Source organism: Corvus hawaiiensis, chromosome 5, assembly GCF_020740725.1.
Source record: "Corvus hawaiiensis isolate bCorHaw1 chromosome 5, bCorHaw1.pri.cur, whole genome shotgun sequence".
NCBI classification, from domain to species: Eukaryota; Metazoa; Chordata; class Aves; order Passeriformes; family Corvidae; genus Corvus; species Corvus hawaiiensis.
Genome location: NC_063217.1, coordinates 66,285,760 through 66,305,907, shown reverse-complemented (window position 1 = coordinate 66,305,907; position 20,148 = coordinate 66,285,760). Strand labels below are relative to the sequence as shown.

Sequence of the window (20,148 nt, the reverse complement as noted above, 5' to 3'; positions counted from 1 at the left end):
TTATTTGTCATTATCAGCTGGAGCAGTAGGCTATTTACATACAAGACTATTGTGTTTTGTACTTTCTTTACTGGCAGTGTCCATGACAAGCACAAAATCATATATAATGCAGCAAGTAAAATAATAAACATTAATTTATTCATCATCTAATACATATCTACCTAAAAGAGAAATGGCTATTACTTTATGTTAAAGGTAGTTTTTTAATAGTCCAGCAATAGAAAATATAGTGAGTTTTTACCTGTGCCATTATTTTAAATTCTAAACATATTTTCTGGAAAGTCAATTCTTTTCTTTGCTTAGTGAGCTGTTTATCATAGATTCAATTTGTTCACTCTCCAAATCACTCTCCAAATCAAGGAATTATTTTTATTGAATGTGCGATTTGTATTGTTATTCTTTACTTTAAAGATCAAAGACTTTTTTCTCATACAACACAGTTTGTGTTTGATCAGAGGTCTATTACTAAAATGCAATTTTGTTTTATGGAAAATATTTGCAGTCATATATAAGGTCAAAGCTATTTAACTGTAAAAAATTTGGCCCGAAATAAAAATGTTTTTTTTTTAATATAACAGATAAGCAACTTTTCTATGCTGAATTAAGAATATCTGGGTTCTTCATGAAGAGAGAAAGAATGATTGATGATTATTTAAAATACACCTTCAACCCAATATTGAGCCCATTTCTATGGGGTAGCTTATTAATTGTTCAAGCTTCATATCCTTTCTTCAGATTTTATGACTGAATAAAAACCACAGTTGATGATAATTGCTCAATAACCTTTTCCATTTTACACTTGAAGTATTTAAGCTCATGCTAAAATATTGGATAAACATAAAGAAAAATTTACTCTAGACTTCAATACAGGACAATGGCTTGTATGTTTTTACTCATGAGAAAGTAATGCTTATTACTTCACATACGGATGCATTTGGAAAGTAACAAGAATACATAATGTGTATATATATGTATATAATAGAAGTAAGTGAGAAAAGCAAGCGATTGTTGGTAGAAACAGTAGGTTAGTGAATTATCTGCATAGTTTAAGAGTGTTACCATATGTTCAAATTTTCCTTTGGTCCTTAGCAGAATGCACTGATCTCAAAATTGTCCCAAGGAAGTGACTAAGCTGTAAAGAATATGAGAATGTGACATTTGAAAGTCAAAGCAGTTTATTCAGTGTAGCTTATGAACAAAAAGAAAAAAAAAAACAAACCAAACCAAACAAAAAAAAAAAAAAAAAACCCAACAAAACAGAATGGAGAGGGAGAAAATAAAATTTCTGTGTGAAAAAAAGTGCAGAAAAAAATAAATGGAGGTACTTTAAGATGACACTAACTACTGATAAAAGCACTATTGGGTGTATGGAAAGAAAAAATTACATTTAAATTTGACTGAAAAACAAAATTAAATCTGGGCATAGCAATGAAAAGGATGAAAAAAGAAAATATAAGAAATAAAAATGTATTTGATGGTCTAATGACTAGGGAAAATCCAAAAAGGAAAAGTCTTCAAAATCTTTCTTTCTACAGTTATTAACTGTGAATTTTAAAGAATCAAGGTAGTGGGTTTTTTTCTTTGTTTGTTTCATAGGACAGGTTTAATTCTGAAAGTGGTTTGAGAATCAGCCCAAAGAATTTTCAGCATGTGAAAAACTAGGACCACAGGAACAAAGGGCTCGTCAGTGGAAACAATGACAACACTGAAGACAAAACTACTAAAAAACTCCAGTAACTGTGCTTAAAGCTACCCCAGTAAGTGTACTTAAAGGTATCCATAGCTAAGCATAACTATTTTTTGTATATGATAGTCTTTTATTGCAGGATCTCAACTTGCACCAAATGTCAGAAAATCAGGTTTGCACTAGCAAAGGGTAATTACTTGCCCTTTCCAATGCATTTTAGAGTATTACTTAGTAAAAATTTCTGAAGTAATTTCTGTACTGATGCCTGGGATGGCCACCTAAAAACAGAGACTAGACAAGAATAAGGGAATAAAGGGAGGTATTTATTTGAAGGGCCTTCAAATGTACACCTTGGGCAGGCCAAAGGCTACACCCAAGATGGACTCCGGGTCACAAGTCCTTCACACTCTTATAAGTTTGGTTCATTTGCATATCAGGGTTAATTCTCCAATTATAAACTCAGTTAATGATGTAATTTCCCCAAGTTTTCCCCCCCTCTCAAAGGCTTTTAGTTTACACATTTTGGGGCCTGGTGTCCTTGATGTGGAAACCTAGAGAGGTTTGTTATGTCTAACCATTATGAGAGAACAGCAGCTAACAGGCCACAAGAAATTTCAGAGTAACACACTAGGCAGTACAGGACTTGAAAAATATAAAAATTAAAACCTAAGGCATCAATACAGCACTTTGAAGTTAGCTTACATGCACAGTCCACAAGTTTTATTGCAATAAAAAAGGACAGGGTATAAGTCTGCAATATGCTCATGTGTACTTTTCCCAGGGATATCAGTATTGTTACATATTAAATCTGAATATGATGTTTTATTTGTGTAGCTGGAGAGATTCCTGATAATTATCATCTCTTTCCTTTCAACAACTATGTTACCATGCATTATAGGATGGGGCTATTGCTTGCAGCTGTGCATTTGATAAAACAGAAATCTGCACTTTCAGCAATATAAGCAACAGCTTTACTGCCCACACAGCAATGATATTTATCATGATTTGTTCATCTGAGCCAATCAAAGTCTCATCTGTGCAATCAGAAAAGCAAAGCAACAACAATCAATTATCAAACCCCATTAAAAGTGAAAATGAGGATTAATCTCATGTTACAGTAGCCTCTCTGGTTCTCATATTGTTAATCATGTTTTATAAACAGCCATCAAATTTATGGTCCAGAATGGGTTTGGAAACCTCCTCACAAAATATTCAGTATGCTCATTAATTCCTTTCCTTCTGCTCTGAATATAGGGACATGTTCATATTCCATGTTTAAATTATTTGAATGAAGAAATCTGGAAAATCCTGGGATAAAACACTAATTTGAGTTAATGAACCAATAAACTCTTTATTCCTCCACAACTTAAAAGTGTGGGTGGCATAATTGTGTTTCTGTAGATAGGAATTTTTTTAAACTGAAGATTCTCAAAGGGATCGTAACACTACTTTTCTTTTGGCTTTTCACCATGTGAGGCTGTTTGAATCCATGATATAACCACCTGTGAACTCAAATGGCCCCTTTCCAGTCTTTCCATGCTTAAATCAACAAGAAGGCATTCTACAGAATGGTAATGCTACCAACATGCTTATTCCAGGTTGGAAGAGCTATTACACATAGAAGCAACTGTGTCACTAGTACCAGACAAAACACAGAGATAGTGAAGGGAAGAAATGTCTCAAAAAACTATTTTTACTTTTTTCAATTTGTCAGGAATAAACCAAGGGCAGAATTTTTGCTCCTATAGGAATTATAACTTATTGAGAATTTAAAGCCTTAATCTTCTCCCTCTGACATTTTTTCCATCTCTTTGAGGTTTTCAAGTACCAAGTCAGCACACCTCCTTTGGCTATGGCTTTTCCAGAGACAGCCTCCAAAAACCTACATAAAAGAAAATGGAATGCAGATGAGAGTCACTCATGAAATTAATACTGGATTTTTAGTTCAAAGCCAAAAAAAAAAAAAATTTATTCTGGTGTACATCTTGATGCAGCCATTCCTGTCCAGCTGGATGCCGTTTAGAATCACAACTGGATTGCCACAGGGCATCCTGACAATGGGTATTTAAAAACCCATTATGACAAACCTTTAGTGCAACTGAGTTTATGGAATTAAATTAAGAAGGAAAAAGGCTCACTTCCAAATTAAAATAGCAGAAAAAAGATCTTACTTTAAGATTGTTCCAAAGAAGTTTATACAAGGCCATTTGACTATTTTTTTATTATTTTTATTTTTATTAATTTTTTACAATTGTGGGCAGTCAGTGTGGGAGAGCAAAGGGAAAAGAAAATAAACAAAACTAGTAATGCGATCCTGTTAAATGAAAATATTTGTCAGAGAGAAATAACATTAAAATTCAAAGAAAATATGCTCAAAGTTGGCTATTTAATTTTTAAAAGACCTGCATACAAATTTGAATTTATAGTGATTATTTAAGTTACAAAATACCCAGAAATGTATTATTAATTATTTATTTAAATGAAAGAGGAATATACAATTATTCTTTTCATGAAACCTGCAGAAGCCATGGTCATATACTGCTTTATAAGCTTCCTTATAGGCAAGGTATTTTAGATAGTTATTGGATAAAAGGCGAGTCAGTGACAAACAGAAAGATGTGGTGGAGTCACATAATCAAATTTCGTACATGTATGATGTGAATTTCTAGTACTGGCAATTTGATCACATTTGCTCCTATAATATTTTTGGATAATGTGAATAAAAGAGCATTCTATAGGCTCATCTCTGGAACTCAGAAAACACAAAGAAAATTAAGTACATAAAATAAGCAAAGAAGATCTTAACATAAAAATCTATAAAGCTGACATAGCTGCACTTTGTTATCAGGAGTTTCCTTCATACCACATTCGAATCACAGTAAGATACCTCTTTGGAGTATTTTCTTCAGCCTCACCCTTCTTGATTTTATATTTCATAGTATTTAATAACATTTATCACAGAGGTTTCTACTTATTAACAGGTAATCTATAACCTCTGCTTTTGAAAAACAAAGGAATTCACAGGAAATAGCTTGTCAGGATCAGACTTCATTACCATGGGCTGCATATGGAGAAATAGGAGTGTGAAATGTAATATTTGGTATGATACATGAGGAGAAAATAATGATGTTCAGTTTATGCTCTAGAACTTTGTACAGACTCTGCTAGGTACTAAGGGAAGCTATTAGGCCAATAAATTGAAAATTAAAAAAAAAACCCAAACATGAAAAACGAAAGGATACAATACCAACAAACCACTGAGCTTTACAGTGTAATCAAGCAAAACCATACCATTTTATTTAGCCCTGATATTTAGTATTTCACATTAAATCCTCCACATTTACTTAAAAATTATATATTTCTTCTAAAGTATATGTAAAACTTTATCCATCATTATTTGTCAGAAAATATTAAATTAATTTGTGATGATGGCTATAAATAGTCAATAGTATGAAACTGAACTGGCACTGTTTGAAAATTTTGCTAGCTATGCCATTGAAATATATTTCAATTAAATGTAACAGGTTGAATCTCATTCACAATATGAAATTTCTTTGCTTTTCATTATGACTCTCTGTGTGAAAGCAAGTGTGTCTACCCCTACTAATTTCAGAAGCTGCATAACTGGTTTTTAATTTCATTCAACTCATGAAGTAGAGGAAAAAATTAATTCATTTCTTGGTATCTAAAATTAAAGTATGGAAACTCCTGGATAAGCTTCAACTGGTGTATGTCATGTCACAGATACAGGATGTCACAGTTTAAAAAGGGACATGGAAAATATGAAATATCAAGTATCCATTTTACACTTTCAAACACATTTTTGAGTATTCGCTTTCATTATTTTCAAAGTGAAACTTAGCTCTTTATCTCAAAGTCCTCTTCTTGCAGATCCTGAATTGCATATAAATAGCATTACAACATGCAAACAAACCAAACAATTTTAAATTATTGGTCAAATACAACCTTTGAGTAGATCCCCTCTTTTCCTTTTTTTTAGTAGAACTATCTTTTCCTTCTTTTAAAAATCATTCTACATCTCCTGCCAAAAGTATTTCCTAAATTTTCATGCCCCCTATTTTTTCTATAACCTCAAGCCTTGACAATTTCTCATCTACTCAGTTCTCTAGCATGTTTGGCATTATAGACAAATTAAGTAAAGATAAGCGTTGAGTGGATTTTTTTTTGTAATGACATGTAGATTTTTTTTATACTGTGCCTTACAGCATTCTAATAGATGCCTAATTTTAATGCCTTTTATACTTCCTCTATTAAAAAAAAAAAAAAAAAAAAATCGGTATTTGTCTATATGTAAAAATTTTTTAAAAATCCAACATATCATATCTAAATCTACGCTTAATGAAATTAAGTTTTCATACTTGCTGATTGTTTCCATATATTAATTTTAGAGTTTATCTTTTATTATTTGAGCACACTTCTCTGGGTGTTCAAAGGCTATGTATAGCTTTCATAGATGGAGACAAGAAGCAGTGAGGCATAGAGAGAAAGCAGGAGAGATTCTCACATGACTAACTCTGCTCTGCTTTTCATTTCATGTGAAACATCCCATGATAACCAAGAGCTGCAGAACATGCACATCCATATTTCAATTTTGACAACATCAGTATTTTGATCAGGCAACAGAATATTTAAATACATTCAAGAAACTGGATCCCTGGTGACCTGTGGTGCGGTGTCAGCATGACTGCTGTTTATTGGCATAAGAGACTCAGCTGAGTAAATACAATCTGGTGTTTCCAGCGAAGGAAAAAAGCAGGAGGACAGACAAGTACATTTTGCACTGGGGGCATGTATTAGGTCTAAACCAGGGAGGCTTTTCTCATTTGTTTAAAGAGTATAAAATCAGATATTGGTATTAATGATGGTAGAGGTAAATAAATAAGGAATAGCTAACTTGATTCAAATGGTGAGATTTTAAGCCTTTGGATGCCTCATTACAAACAGAATGGAAGACATTAAATTCCTTTTATTTTGACTGAAATGAGTTCCCCCATACACCATTTTTAGACACAAAATAAATAGACAGTGAAACATCTGCAACAAATGCAGGATGAGACCTTTACTTCCAGCTCTTTCAGGGGTCACAATTCATTTTGAAGCCACTTTTTTTCTCTTTAGAGTGTGAGCAATATTTGATTGAGACCAAAGCAGGACTTACTTCATCACAGAGAGCATTCAGAAAAATATGGCTAGTGCCCCAAGAAGCCTGTCCTCTCATTTATCAAAAGATACAGCATGTGAGAAAGAAAACAGTAATAGCAACAGTATAAATGAAGTTGAGAAATAACAATAAACAGGTAAAAGTTAGAATCAATGACAATATTATGAATTACATCTAAGACAATCATTTACTATGTACTAGAATATGCTTCAGCTACAAATAGAAAAATAATGTCAAGCACTGTTTTTCTTCTGTGTAACATCATTGTACATCTCTTTCTCTTCTTATGGACCACAGCTTGAGCACTGAAGCAGCAACCTCATCTTCTACCAAAATGACTTTACACAGCCAAGTAAAAAAACTAATTTTCAGGGATAGTGAAGTAATAATGCAAGTCGTCCTACATTTTTACAATCAAATATGACAAAGTCCACTGTCTTTGCTGGAAATTTCTTTTATCATCCTTTGCCAGACTCCTGAGAAGGAGACCTTACATAGTTAGAGACATTTTCTATCTTATTTGAAGGAACGCCTCAACCATTTCTCATCTCTGGTGATCACTCTTTCTTGCTATCTGCATCCTCAGATCTTTGCCAATATAAAGGGAATTTCATGAATTTGGATCATTTTGCTTTTTTCGTATTGCTCACCTATAATATTGTCTCATTATTTTACAGTGTAGCTGAATGACAAACAGCAGAAGAGTTAAAGGCAACATAGAAGAAGAAATCTTGACCATCAAGGAGTTCACCAAATGGAAGCCCACCAGTTTTCGTGGATGGATTGCATAATATAAAAACCTTACATCTGGCCTCACACAGGTACAGATATCTGCAGTTTTTTCACTACCTTATGTAGACTGGCAGTGGGAAAGGGATGCTGCAGTCCTTCATAATTTCTGTTCATCAGGAGATTCTTCCCATTCTCTGAAATTCAGTGATTGGTTAATTAGACTGAAACCAGAAAAGCACTTTGTCTGGCATTACCAAGTGAGAGTCTGATCCTGATGCTTTCATAGTTTCTTTAGAAAAGGTAGCAGGGGATGAGTACAAATGACAATGATCATCTGCTTTCACAGAACAATGCCTTCCTGGGTAAAAGTCAGGCCCAAGTCTCTGATGACTTTCAGCTAGGATTCTTTATCTGGAAAGCATCTCAGGGAGTGGAGTTATACCAAAATTAATAGGAAAACATCTAAGAAAAATTAGTAGGAAAACATCTAAGCTGACCAGATCCGTTATCTAAGGTAGAAAAACTCAGAGACTCTAAGAATTTGAAATAAGTTTATGGTGACTTTTCTAGTATGTGATGAAATTGAGTACTTGCATTAATTGTCCTGTTAATACCGTATTTCAGGTATAGACAATGATTAAATTTGGAATCATGACCACAATAGATAATTCTTCATTATTCATCCATGAAATAAGACCCTTAATTCTAGCACGTTTTTAGAGGCTTCGGTCATCAATATATTTCTCAATTTTATTAATGATAAAAAATACACTGACTTAAATACAGAAAATAATTATAACCATATGTTAGAAAAATAGTTCATAAACAATGCACATATCTTATGTAGATCAAAGAGAAGTGAGGTGAAGAGTAATTACAGCATCATGTAGTCAACAGCAGAGTAAACTAGTTCCATGACTAAATCAGGTACGAAACCACCCTACTGTGGTCTAAATTAGTGCCTTTAGGGAGTTAAAATGCAAATGTATCTTTTCTAGTGTATTTTCTTGTTTTGTCTTCTTAACACATAATATGCATACATAAAGCTTTCTGGAAAAATAGGTAAACTAAAGTCTACTATTGCACTTTCAATTAAGCATTTTCAGAAGTCTTATATTTTTTCTGCCTGTTAATGAGTCCAGTTCACCTGGCACAGAGAAAATCTTTTGCATAGCTGGTAAGAGGAAGGTTCCTTTTACTACATGGTGACTAAACAACATCTACTTTGCTTATCCAGTAAGTCTTATTCAGGCTGGCAACAGTTGTTCCAGAATTGTTTTTATTCTGATTTTCCTTTAAGAAATTTAGGAGTCAGAAATGAAAAATAAACTTATTGCAGCAAAGATAATCCTTCTTATCCAGTCTGTGATAAAGAAGTTGTGAAATTCTCTGCTACGCAAGTTCCTCCTGATTCCTGAAGGCTTAGCCTTTTCCCTAATGTTCATCTGTTAAATTTAATAAAGCACTGAAGTCTTAGAATCATAACATTTTTATTATTAATAATTCAGACTCTCAAATACCCCTTTTTTCTCTGTCTCCTCAACATCCCCACCCCCTTTTATGTTCAGTTTTGCTTCAGTTGCTGGTTTTTTTCTGGATTCCTTCATATTTCTGACTACCTACTCTTATCTTCCATACAGCTCTAGTCACCTGCTGAATCACATCGTCGTGTTGGAATGAACACATATGGAATGAAACCTCTCCTCCTGTGAGCTGATTTCAATCAGTTTTCTTCCACGTGGCCTACAGTCTAATGTTTTTCAAGTCTAATTTCAGATGTTATAGTATTGCTCAGCAAAAACAACTAAAAGTATTCCTGAAAGGGAATAAGAAACAGATCTGTAGAAATTGCGGAAGGTAGAACAATACTTTTGCAGCTCAGGATTGATTCATCTTTGGTTTGTAACATGTCTCTGCAGGAAATATGAGACAATAACCTATCTTAGCCTGAGTTAATAACTTCTTTGCTGGTTTGGATTGGTTCATTTTTTTGTTCAGTTTGTTTGTTTCTTGGTTTTTTGGTGGGGTTTTTTTGGGGGGTGTTGTTTGTTCGGTGTTTTGTTTGGTTTGGTTTTTCGGGTTTTTTGTTTTGTTTTTTCTCAGTGAGGTTTCAGTTTTCCTATTCTACCTGACAAAATGAGAAAGGATAGCTAGAGGATAGAAGTAAACATATTGTTCAAGACAGGGAAAATACAATGGAGTACTGTTCTCAAAACTGTTGTTTTGTTGACAGCAAGTATTACCCTCTTTGAAAACACTGACTAGCAAGATAACAGAAATAAAATTACTTTGGGCTACTTGCTATTTAGGTGTTGTGCCCTACTTTTTTCTAACTGCTTCACAGGAAATCCCAGACTTTCCTCCATGGGAAGGAATGTCTGTCGTCTTACACTTATATTTGGTTTACTGAGCTTTTGACCCTGGAGTTCACCGCTGTATCCTACAGCACAGCAACACAAAAAAACATGTTTTGCACATTCAGGCATCACACGGCAGTGTTTTTTAGTCTTGTTTCTGCACTGGGTGGAATAAGCAAGGAGAATAAATAAGTAATTATGAAAAAAGAATCAGGATTGCAGGTAAATTGAAGCCTTACAGAATTAGCACATTGGCATGTGTTCTTTAAAAAGTTACAGAGAAAAAAACACTGAACATTGGGTGGAGATGGGAGAACTACACACAAAGCAGGGAGGAAATATCTGGTATTCTGAACGGACTGAGGAAAATTCAGCAAAGGAGATGGTGGGGAAGGCTGCAAGGATTCCCTCAAAAATCTGGCGATGAAAAGATTGCATGCAAAGGATTTGAAGAGGGAGAAATCAAAGGGAGTGATCACTGGTGTGTATAGACAACCTGGCAAAAGGAAGTAAAAAGCCTGAACATTTCAATAGGTCATTTATGTCTACAAAAGGCTGTGACCTTCAATCACATTGTATGTGAATATGCCAGTGACCTAATTGGTTTACTTTTTCAAAATGGATAAATAGTTATGCATGGATTTTAGAGCTCTGTATTCTGGAGAAGTGGGGTTTTTTGATTCTCTCGTGTAATTAGATCCATCCAATATTCAGGTATAAATCCATTTTCCCCTTTTAATATTTGTACATTCATTTGTGGAATCAGTGGATGCAGCAGGCTTTTATCCAAAGGCAAAGTAACATTATTAAAAAGACTAAGCTGCCATAGCCTGGAAGGACTGTTGGAAACCACAGAAAACTAAATAAGCTTCACTGTTTATTCATTGGGGTCAAACCTGCAGGCGTGGAAACTGTATTAAATTGCATCCTTAATTTTTGATTTCTCTACTATCTGTTAATATATTAAAAATCTTTTTCTGGAACAACAATCATATACATATATAGTAAAAGAGTATACTTAAATGTTAGAATGCTTAAAATTTTTAAAAATATTGGCCAGCAAACAATTTTGAAAAAAAACCCAAAGAAACAAGGTTTCTGTTACAAAACAGCATCTGTGAAAACCAGTTTTCATTCACATCTCATGAAGAGATTTATATGCCTTAAAGTGCAAAGATATGAACGAAACAATAAAGTCCAGCTCTGAAAATGTTCATTCTTTTGTGACTTTCTCCAACAGTAAAAGAAATACCTTTCTTTTTGCATTTTAGACTAGTCCTTGTCACCTGCACTCCATCTTGCATCAAGAAAAGAAAATTACTGGAGTGCAGAAGGCAGAAAAGCAAACGCTTTTTGTGTTTTCATTGCAGTGTACTGTACAAAATTTCTGGGGTCTCTTTCACTGCTAAAGAAATTGACTTAGAGATTGTGACAACACTGCAGCCTTTTTTCTCCCATCAAGCACATCGGAGTTATCAAACAAAAGATTTGAGATTATAGCTGTCTGAAAAAGAAAATGAAAGCTTTACAGAGAAGCAGATGCTAGAGCATTATATATTCCAAGTGTACACTATGCTGTGCATAGCCAGCTGTAACAGGAAAACGGCTTATTTTAATGTTACACACTGGTCTTCGGTGCAGTGTCATTGCATTGTAACATCTGCCTTTCCTCCTCTCTCTGCACTATTCGCTACAGCCACCTCATGCCTACTTACTGACATTCTCTGCTCTCTGTAAGTGGCTTTTGCTGAGGGAATATGCATAGTCTTCTGTTTGTTTACATGCAGTAAACACTTTATAAGCACAGTTGCCCCTCAGCACAATTCAATTTTCTCAAACAACCTTAGTACTTGAGCTACCAGTCACTGTAGAGATCATTTTCACTGCTTATTGGGAAAAAAACCACAAACAAACAAAAAAAACCCAAAACCCAAAAACAAAAATGAAAAACCCAAAAAAACAACATGACAACTTTATATTAAACCATAATATTTTGAGTAAGTGTTACAATGGGGAAAACTCTATGTATGAAAGCATGTGGGAGGCAGAGAGTTTACCTATTGTTTTCAATAGCTGTAACGAAATTATTCTGCTATCTTTTTCTGCTGTAGTGATATACAGCAAAGAACACTATGCATAATCCAGCACAGCCTGAAACAACTGGTATTTATAAATTCTAATTTCATCCATGCCTGGATAAGTGCAACAGAAATTTTCTGCCATATTATGATCTTAAATAAGAATTTGAGCCAAGGCTTATTTAAATAAGATGAAGGATGCCACATATTCATTTTGTCTCAAAATTTCTCATCATCTTATTCATGACCATACTTTTAAGAAAAGATTATCATGTATAGATACTATAACCTAGGAAATAAATAGTACAAAAAGCTTTGCTACTAAAAAATGGGATCATTAGCCCTGCTCATTTAAAAAAAGACCCTTTTCATTATAGTTGCACCAAGCGTCAGATTGGATTATGATTATAATGCTTGAAAATTATATGCTGCCCAATTTAATCTTTGGAATTACTTCTGTCAAATGAAAACCTGTCTGTTAAGGGATGTTAGAGCAGCCCTGGCCCAGGCCTTTCTCCTTTGCCCAGCCTCTGGAGCCCAGTGCAGTGTACTCCCAGGCTGTGGGACATGGCAGCTGCTGCTTTCCCACTCGCAGGTTCCACCTATAGCAAATCTGAGCACGGACCCACCAGCTCAGATCTCATTCACAGCTACTCCCCACCACTGGATGGCACCCAGTTCTTGCAGTGCTCACACGTGGGATAGGCAGTGAGACTATGCAGAGAACTAGTTAGGAAAGGATTAACAAAAGATAGGACAGACAGACTGTGGTGATCAGGCACCAGTCTTAGTCAAATAAGCACAGTGACTGGCCCTATTTATATGGGACCAGCCCTCTCATCCCACTTTTCGCCTTTGTTTCTCCCCATTCCCTTCCCTTGCCTTTTTCCTCATCAGTCTGCCTAGTCCTGCTGAGCTCCTCTCCTCCCCATTTTGAACCCTCAGGTTTCCGTCCTTGTTGGCTGCAATACCCTGCATGCAGTTTCCTGATAGCCCATCAATTAGTGTAACTGACAAGGCTTGTTTCTTGGTTTTGTCTCTGTGTTAGTCCATCAGGTTTGTGTCACTTTGTCTATGGCTTACCTGTTTTTCCTTATTATCCCATCTGACAAGGTCCTCAATAAAATAATCTTACTGAAATAGACATTTCCACATCCCACACCTAGCAAAGGAATAAAAGGTCGGTCGTGTTCTTGTGCTGACACTGTCCTCTGGCATCCAAACATCACAATGGAAGATGTCGTTCACTTCAGCTGTAAAGAATCAAAAATTTGATCCTGGAAAGGAACACAAAGATAAATGGGATCTATGTGAAGTAATCCTGTAAAAGAGAAAAGAAAGGAGCAGGGAACTGATGGGTGAGAACTGAGGTAGGCTGTAGGAGAAGAAAGCTGGCATTCAGACTAAGGAGAAGCAGGGGGAATGATGAAGTCAGTATCAAATAAGCTGTAAGCTTCTGATTACAGTGAGAATCCCTCCAGATTCCCAAGTGAAACCTGTTACTCCAGTGTCCTCCAGCATCAGGGAAGATATGTGAATTCATCCAAAATCTACAGTTTATGACTGCCAAAGTATTGATACACTCAGAGGATGAAGCTGCCAGCTCGACATCTGCTCTGATAGTTCAAAGATCAGAGGTTTAGGGATTTAAAGACTCCAGTAGTGTTGATGAGATGGTTGTGAGATATGAGGGAATACTTTACTGTTCCTTGTTTGAATATATGTCCTAAATGTATATATTACACAGTTATTTGATATTAATATAGCCAATAAACATAAATAAAGCCTTCTTTCCCAATCATACATATAAGCTTACTCAAAGATCTGCAGAAAATTAATTTTAAAGTGACAGTAAAACTGAGATAATGTCCCTAAGTAAAATTTAATCTCATTGCCCATGTCTGTTATTAAACTACTTGCTGTTGTCAACTGATATCCCATTCTTCAGAGAATCACTCTTATTCCCACTGTCTTATTCCACATTGCATATTCATATATATATCTTTATACTCTCTATTTACTTTTTGTTGAATATGTTGGAAAGGGAAGAAGGACCTTCAGAGGTAAAAATAAGGCAGCTGTATCTGCACTGCGGATCTGGATTAGAAGTTAGCCTTTTCCTTGGCAGTCCCGTGAAAAAGTTTTATTACAAAATTTGTAATGACTTTTTAAAGGCTAGTTTTTAATATTTGTTTTGGAGGTTTTTCCACTACAGACAGCAAGTCAAATTCATAACTGTTTAGAAGAAATAGAGAATTCAGCAGGGTCCATATCCTGAGTTTGTACTGAATTACACTATGCCAAGCACACTGAAGAATAAGAGGTTACAGACACCCCAAACTGGACACCCAAATCTAGTGAATATACTTAAGCTTAATTTCTCTGCATGGCCATTACCCATATGTAAAATGAAGATAATAAATCCCTTAACCTTATGAGGATTTTGTGAATATAAAGTAATGTCTGACATTATATTAATGAGTTCCATTTAGAAAATAGCACAGAAAAATCAATAATTTCTGCTTAAAGAGTGCAGTCTGATTAGTTTGAATCCAATAAGACTTGTCCACACACTGAACAAGGACAAGAGAACAAAATACTGAATACTTCTAATTAAGGAAGTACCATCTCTGACTGACGGAGCCAGGGATCCCATATGAAAAAAATATTCTGTGTGATGTAATTAGAAACCATTACAGCACATATGTCCAAGTGAGCCAAATGAAGGCTGCATAGGGAATTTTAATTTTAATGTTTTCTAATTTGAATGCTTGACTTTGTGACGTTAATTTTTTTAATATAATTTTCTGGATATAATAATAATAATAAATTGAGTAGGAGTAAAGAAATAAAAGGGTTATGTAAGATTTTCATTTGTGATCTGAAAAGCAATGGGCCTTAGACAAGAAAAGAGTCCGGAAGTTGGCTGACATTTCAAAGATACTGATGAGACAGTACCATTTCTGTGGGTAGATTTGCAAAGGGACAAGTGTAACACAAAGAGCTTTTCAGTCTTCTGATTTTTAAGTGTATATGACAATGACTTATGAAATATATACTATTTTTTCTTCCCAACTACATCACATTTGGTCAGACTCCTGATGCTCCATTTGAAAGTAAACAAAGTTTACTCACACCCCACAGCTTCCCATAAACAATGTGGTTTTCAACAAGGATATTCCTGAGGAGGAAAAATTGTGGTTCATCACCAGTTTTTGTTACCTTTTTTAATAATGGGACATTGACAAAGCTTTTGCTTGTGACTTAGAATGCTCCTCAACAGCTGACAATTGGATCTTACAGAGGAGCATTCAAGAATTCATGACTAGTATCAGAACTTCTAATATATTGTAGATTTTTTTTGTATCACCACAAAAATGTGATCTTATTGCAAAAAAGGGAGGTAAAAAGGGGATCAGCTCACTTTTTAGTGGCTGTTATTTTTCCAGTAACACAGAAAGTGATAACGTCTTCGTTTTAAATTGTCTTATACTTTTCAAGATAAAAAAAATTATTACTTTGTGGGATGAAAAAATGAAAGCCACAGTTATTCTACTCTGTGGTGCTCAAAATTCAGATTAAGCTTTTAACAGAAGCAGATATTTAGCAAAGGAATTGTTAAATATCTTGTTGTTAAATATTGTCAAAGCTATTTCTCAAATGTGCCTGGTATTTACAATACTTTCTATATTTCTAGCACCTTCAAATGCCAACAGCATATTGTTTTTTCCACTTGTTTCAGAACAGTATTTCATATATTAACTAAGGATCAAGCCTAATGTTGATTCCTGGCACAGCACTGCTAGCTCCAGACAAACTGAGTAGATCATATAGCTTAGAAAACAAAAGACTGTGGCACATCTGTTCTCCAAGCATAGTCAGCAGATGACTGACTGTGTGAACAGTGGTGTCAAGACGAACACAGTGGTGCTGCACATTACATGAAAAGAAGCCTATAGTGCTTTTTGAGGTACAAAATATACACAAAGCCTATTCCCCGCCCTGCATCCCTCACCCACCTGCTCTTCCAATAACCAGCATGATTCATCCTTTATGAATTCTCCACTCTAAAATACACCCAGATTCTTGCACAGTGAATCTACCCTCAGCAGCAAAGCAGAAGGACTGGGAGAAACATTACAGAATGAAAGCTACCTACCTGTTTGATCTGGCAGAAGGAGAACCCAGATTTGGACTGGGGTGAACTCAGTCTCACCAGGAACAAATCCAACTCCAACAAGCACCTAAAACACAAAGTCCACACCTGAATTAACTTCAGTTCACAACTTGTGCCCCTTAACAGTTCTGTACCCCAAGATTACTACTTACATTAACAGACACTGCTGAGGTAGGAGATTTTCCTAAAGGAACAGACAGCATATGCTGAATCTCTTCAGATATTGTATTTGAACACCCACATCTCTCCTGGTTCAAAAGGCTGGAAAAGAGGGCTTGGTAAATATCCCAAATATTAGAGAAATAATACAGGGGACATAAAGACCCCTATGTAATTATACACCTACCTGTGTCAAGGTAGACATAAATTTAGGTCTTGTGGCTTTGGACAAAATTAATACCCAAAAGACATCTTGAATCTCCTCCAAGTAGTTAAATATTACTAAGATATTTAATGTTTCTATTCCAGGAAAAGGGCAGATGCAGCTTTCAAACTTCAACAGTCATGAGCAGTTTAGAAAGTTCTTGTAAAATACAATAATTATCACAGTGAAATCCTTAGCAGTCATGTCCTCAAGAAAAACCACCATATCCTCAAAAAAACCAAACTCTTGTTATTTTGACTCCTGCTAAACAAATTCCATGCTAATCCATGTGAGATACATAGAGAAGAAGATAATGTAGGAATTGCTAAGGATAGCTGAACTGCAGTTAGATTCAATATGATCATATTGAGTGATTTTGAATTTACACTGCATGGAAGAAAATAACAGAAGACTTAAGATGCTGTTAATTAATCTCTTAACCTAATCTGATTCTCTTCATGAGCAGTGTGAACAAGGCGGAAAAAGACTGGTCTAAAAGCCAGAGCATTTAGAGAGATAATCCTGGTTTTTTTAATAATTCTCTGAATAGCCTTAAGCACTTCCCTTAATCTTTTTACAACTCAGCCTCCCCATCACTTAAAAGATACCAGAATACTTGCTCACCTGCTTTTTACGCCTGCAATATGGCTTTGAAAACACTGTTACAACATAAGTACTATATATTTCCTTTCAAATTTCTGTACTGTTTCCTGTTCAGGAATAACCTGGTTTTTTCCATAATGATAAAGATTATGTGACAACAGATTTGTACTCTGAATAACTGAAGGCTCTAAAACACCTGGTTTTATTTAAGTGAAATCAAGAAGCAGTTCATGTCAGTCATATAATACAGTTTGTAAGTTAAATATTAATGTAATTAAAACTAACTCGAAAGTGAGTAGAATACAGTTTTCAGAGGTTTTTAAAGCCAAAAGCACACAATATACTGGAGGCAGTTTTAAATCTTGGAGTGACTATCAGAATGGCAATGTGAAGTGCTACCCAGTCTTCAAACACAAACTTTGCATCTGAACATTTATTTCTTGCAGTCTGCTCTTTAACAGGAAGATTTCTTTATAATGATACGATGCAGAAATTTTGCAATGACTGATGATTAATTCAAATTGTATTAATCAGGAACACAATCATGTAGTTTGAAAACCAGCTAAAAGGATGTACTGCTAAAACCTGAAACAGGGAAAAAGGTCTTGCCATTTGTGTGAGGATATCAAAATTTGTTTTAACATTTAAAGTTCTGTAATAAGAAACGAATAGCATATTTGTGACATTTATAGTTGATACCAGGCTGCAAAGCTCTATAATCATTATTGAAGATGAAAAAACTATATAAAAGAGATCCAGTCACATTGGAAACCTGGGCAGATAGAGAAATGAGAATTTCTTGTGAGATGGTGCACCTACAGAATATTCCCCAATTCTAGGAAAAGATTTTTTAGAAGTAGTGATTTATTAAATGTCAGATGTGATTTGCATAAGATTGGATCCAAATACCACTAGTTGCTTCCATTTGCTTTTTCTCCTGTTTATCACTCTGACGCATTCACAAAGGTTTATTTTATCTGAAACCAATAGACAAAGCTATCCTTAAAAAAAAAACCAAACAAATAATACAAAATAAAAAACAAAACAAACCAAAAATCTCCACAAAATGTCCTTCATTATGGTTCCAGCATTCAAACTTGGTTATAGAAGATGAGTAGATCAGGGTAGCCAAATCACCTTAATTAGGCCTTTCATACCTATCTTCAGGAATGATACATATCGAACTCTTACTACTTGCACAATCCACTCAATTATACTTACGTCAAAATTCATCAACAAACATGATGAAATTATCCTATTATTAGAATTTAATTTTTCACTTATTGGCCAAAATAATTTTAGCAACCAGAATAAATACTACCTTATCAAAAGTATAATTCCTCATTTTCCCTTTCCTAATAAATAAAGGTACTATATATTTTTTAAAATGCATAAATATTATAAAATTAATTTATCTGCAGCCAACTATTTGGATATCTATTTCTTTTACTAAAAATAATAAAATTTTACAGGGTCAGTAAGTAAATAAATAGCCATCTCTGAAAATAACAATGGGATTCAAATTAGAAACACAAATGATCAAAACTAAGTAGATGAAGGCTGTGTATTTTCTAAGGTCTTATATGCACAGTAAAATCAGATTGTGTATATTGGGCTGACAAGCCCAAATGGAGTTGTTCAGAGTCTTGCTCTAAATGTGTCTTTTCCATCCTGTGGGAATTTACAGCTTGAATAATGGTATATAACACTGGTAACAGCATAATACAGTGTGTCATGTTGGTCTTTCCACTCAATTGTATGTTTTAATTCTTGTTCCCATTTTGAAGACATTTTGAAGATCATTTTATTTTTAAAACACTTGCTGAGCAACAATCAATTACATATTTTGTGTTTACTTTTGACCAGAGTTTTGGACTTGGCAGAATTTTATTTTCTGTTTAGCAAAGAAGGTAATCAATTAAAGCATTTGTTGCTTAACAGCAACAAAACTGATTGTTTTCCAGCTTAATTTTTAAAATGTCAGAGAAACATTTGAAAGACATTATCTGGATTACTATTTTATACAGGATGCTGGGAGATTAATGCAATGTCAAGGCAAGGCAATAAGCTACATGCTGTTTGACTGGTTTTCTCGGTACCTTAGGAGAATTTTGACTTTTCTAAGGCCTAATGCTTTGAAGAATTATTGCATTGCTTTTATCAATTTATTAAATCAAAAAGGAACCTTTTTTTATTAGGTATGCTTAACTTTGAGACACCAAACATCAAAGAAGCAAGGAACAATTGACTTCATTGTCATGAAACTTTCATTTCACAAACTGCACCATATTTCTTTAAGATCCTTTCACATTACATACCCATAAGATGGTAGGTTTGTTGCAAAGGAGTTTTTGCTTTGGGATTTTTTTGGTTTTTAGCAGAAAGCCTTTTCCTTATTTATCCTTCTTCCTGTATCCTCAAATTACTATTTCATTCACTGTCATAAAATTAACTCTTCGCATACTGCTTCATCAGATTTTACTTAAGATAGATAATTTGTCAGGAAAGAATAATCAAGAACAGAATACTGCTAGCACAGCACTGTTATATGTCCCCACCTGAAAAGCTGTGTAATTTATTATAAAAGCAGGTAGACTGTAAAAAGAAATCTTCAGTTTTTATCCACAATCTTTAATTTATGTACAAAATATTTGCAACTTTTGATAGTTATAATGCTATCTTATGGTGACTGCCAGAAATATCAACATTTGGATACATACGGGATTGCACCTGATTGAACACGTTGGACTCATCAGAAATTTCTTTCAGAAATTAAAGTTTTCAATGAATTGACATTTATATTCTGTATCTGATACCATTGTTGTCTACAATAAAGTTGTCAAATCACTCATTAGTAAGAAGTCTGCTGTATTTATGCTGAGCTTCAGATTTGATTTTTTTTTATAAAAATCAAATGTAAATTGCTGAATACATTGATTCAGTAATGAAATAGTATTATTTACTTCGT

General features: G+C 34.5%; 1 long non-coding RNA gene across 4 annotated transcripts in view; it reads right to left on the bottom strand.

The window, feature by feature from the left end:
* Positions 1-4,100: 4,100 nt before the first annotated feature.
* LOC125326704 overlaps positions 4,101-20,148 on the bottom strand; it is a 39,454-nt gene continuing 23,406 nt past the window's right edge. For 3 of the 4 annotated variants that reach the window (XR_007203953.1, XR_007203952.1, XR_007203955.1), the window contains 4 exons: positions 16,366-16,474; positions 16,196-16,280; positions 13,120-13,313; positions 4,101-9,417 (listed from right to left, as the gene is read on the bottom strand). This is a non-coding gene — a long non-coding RNA (uncharacterized LOC125326704). The remainder of the gene's footprint in view (positions 9,418-13,119; positions 13,314-16,195; positions 16,281-16,365; positions 16,475-20,148) is intronic. The other variant, XR_007203954.1, reaches the window with a different exon arrangement.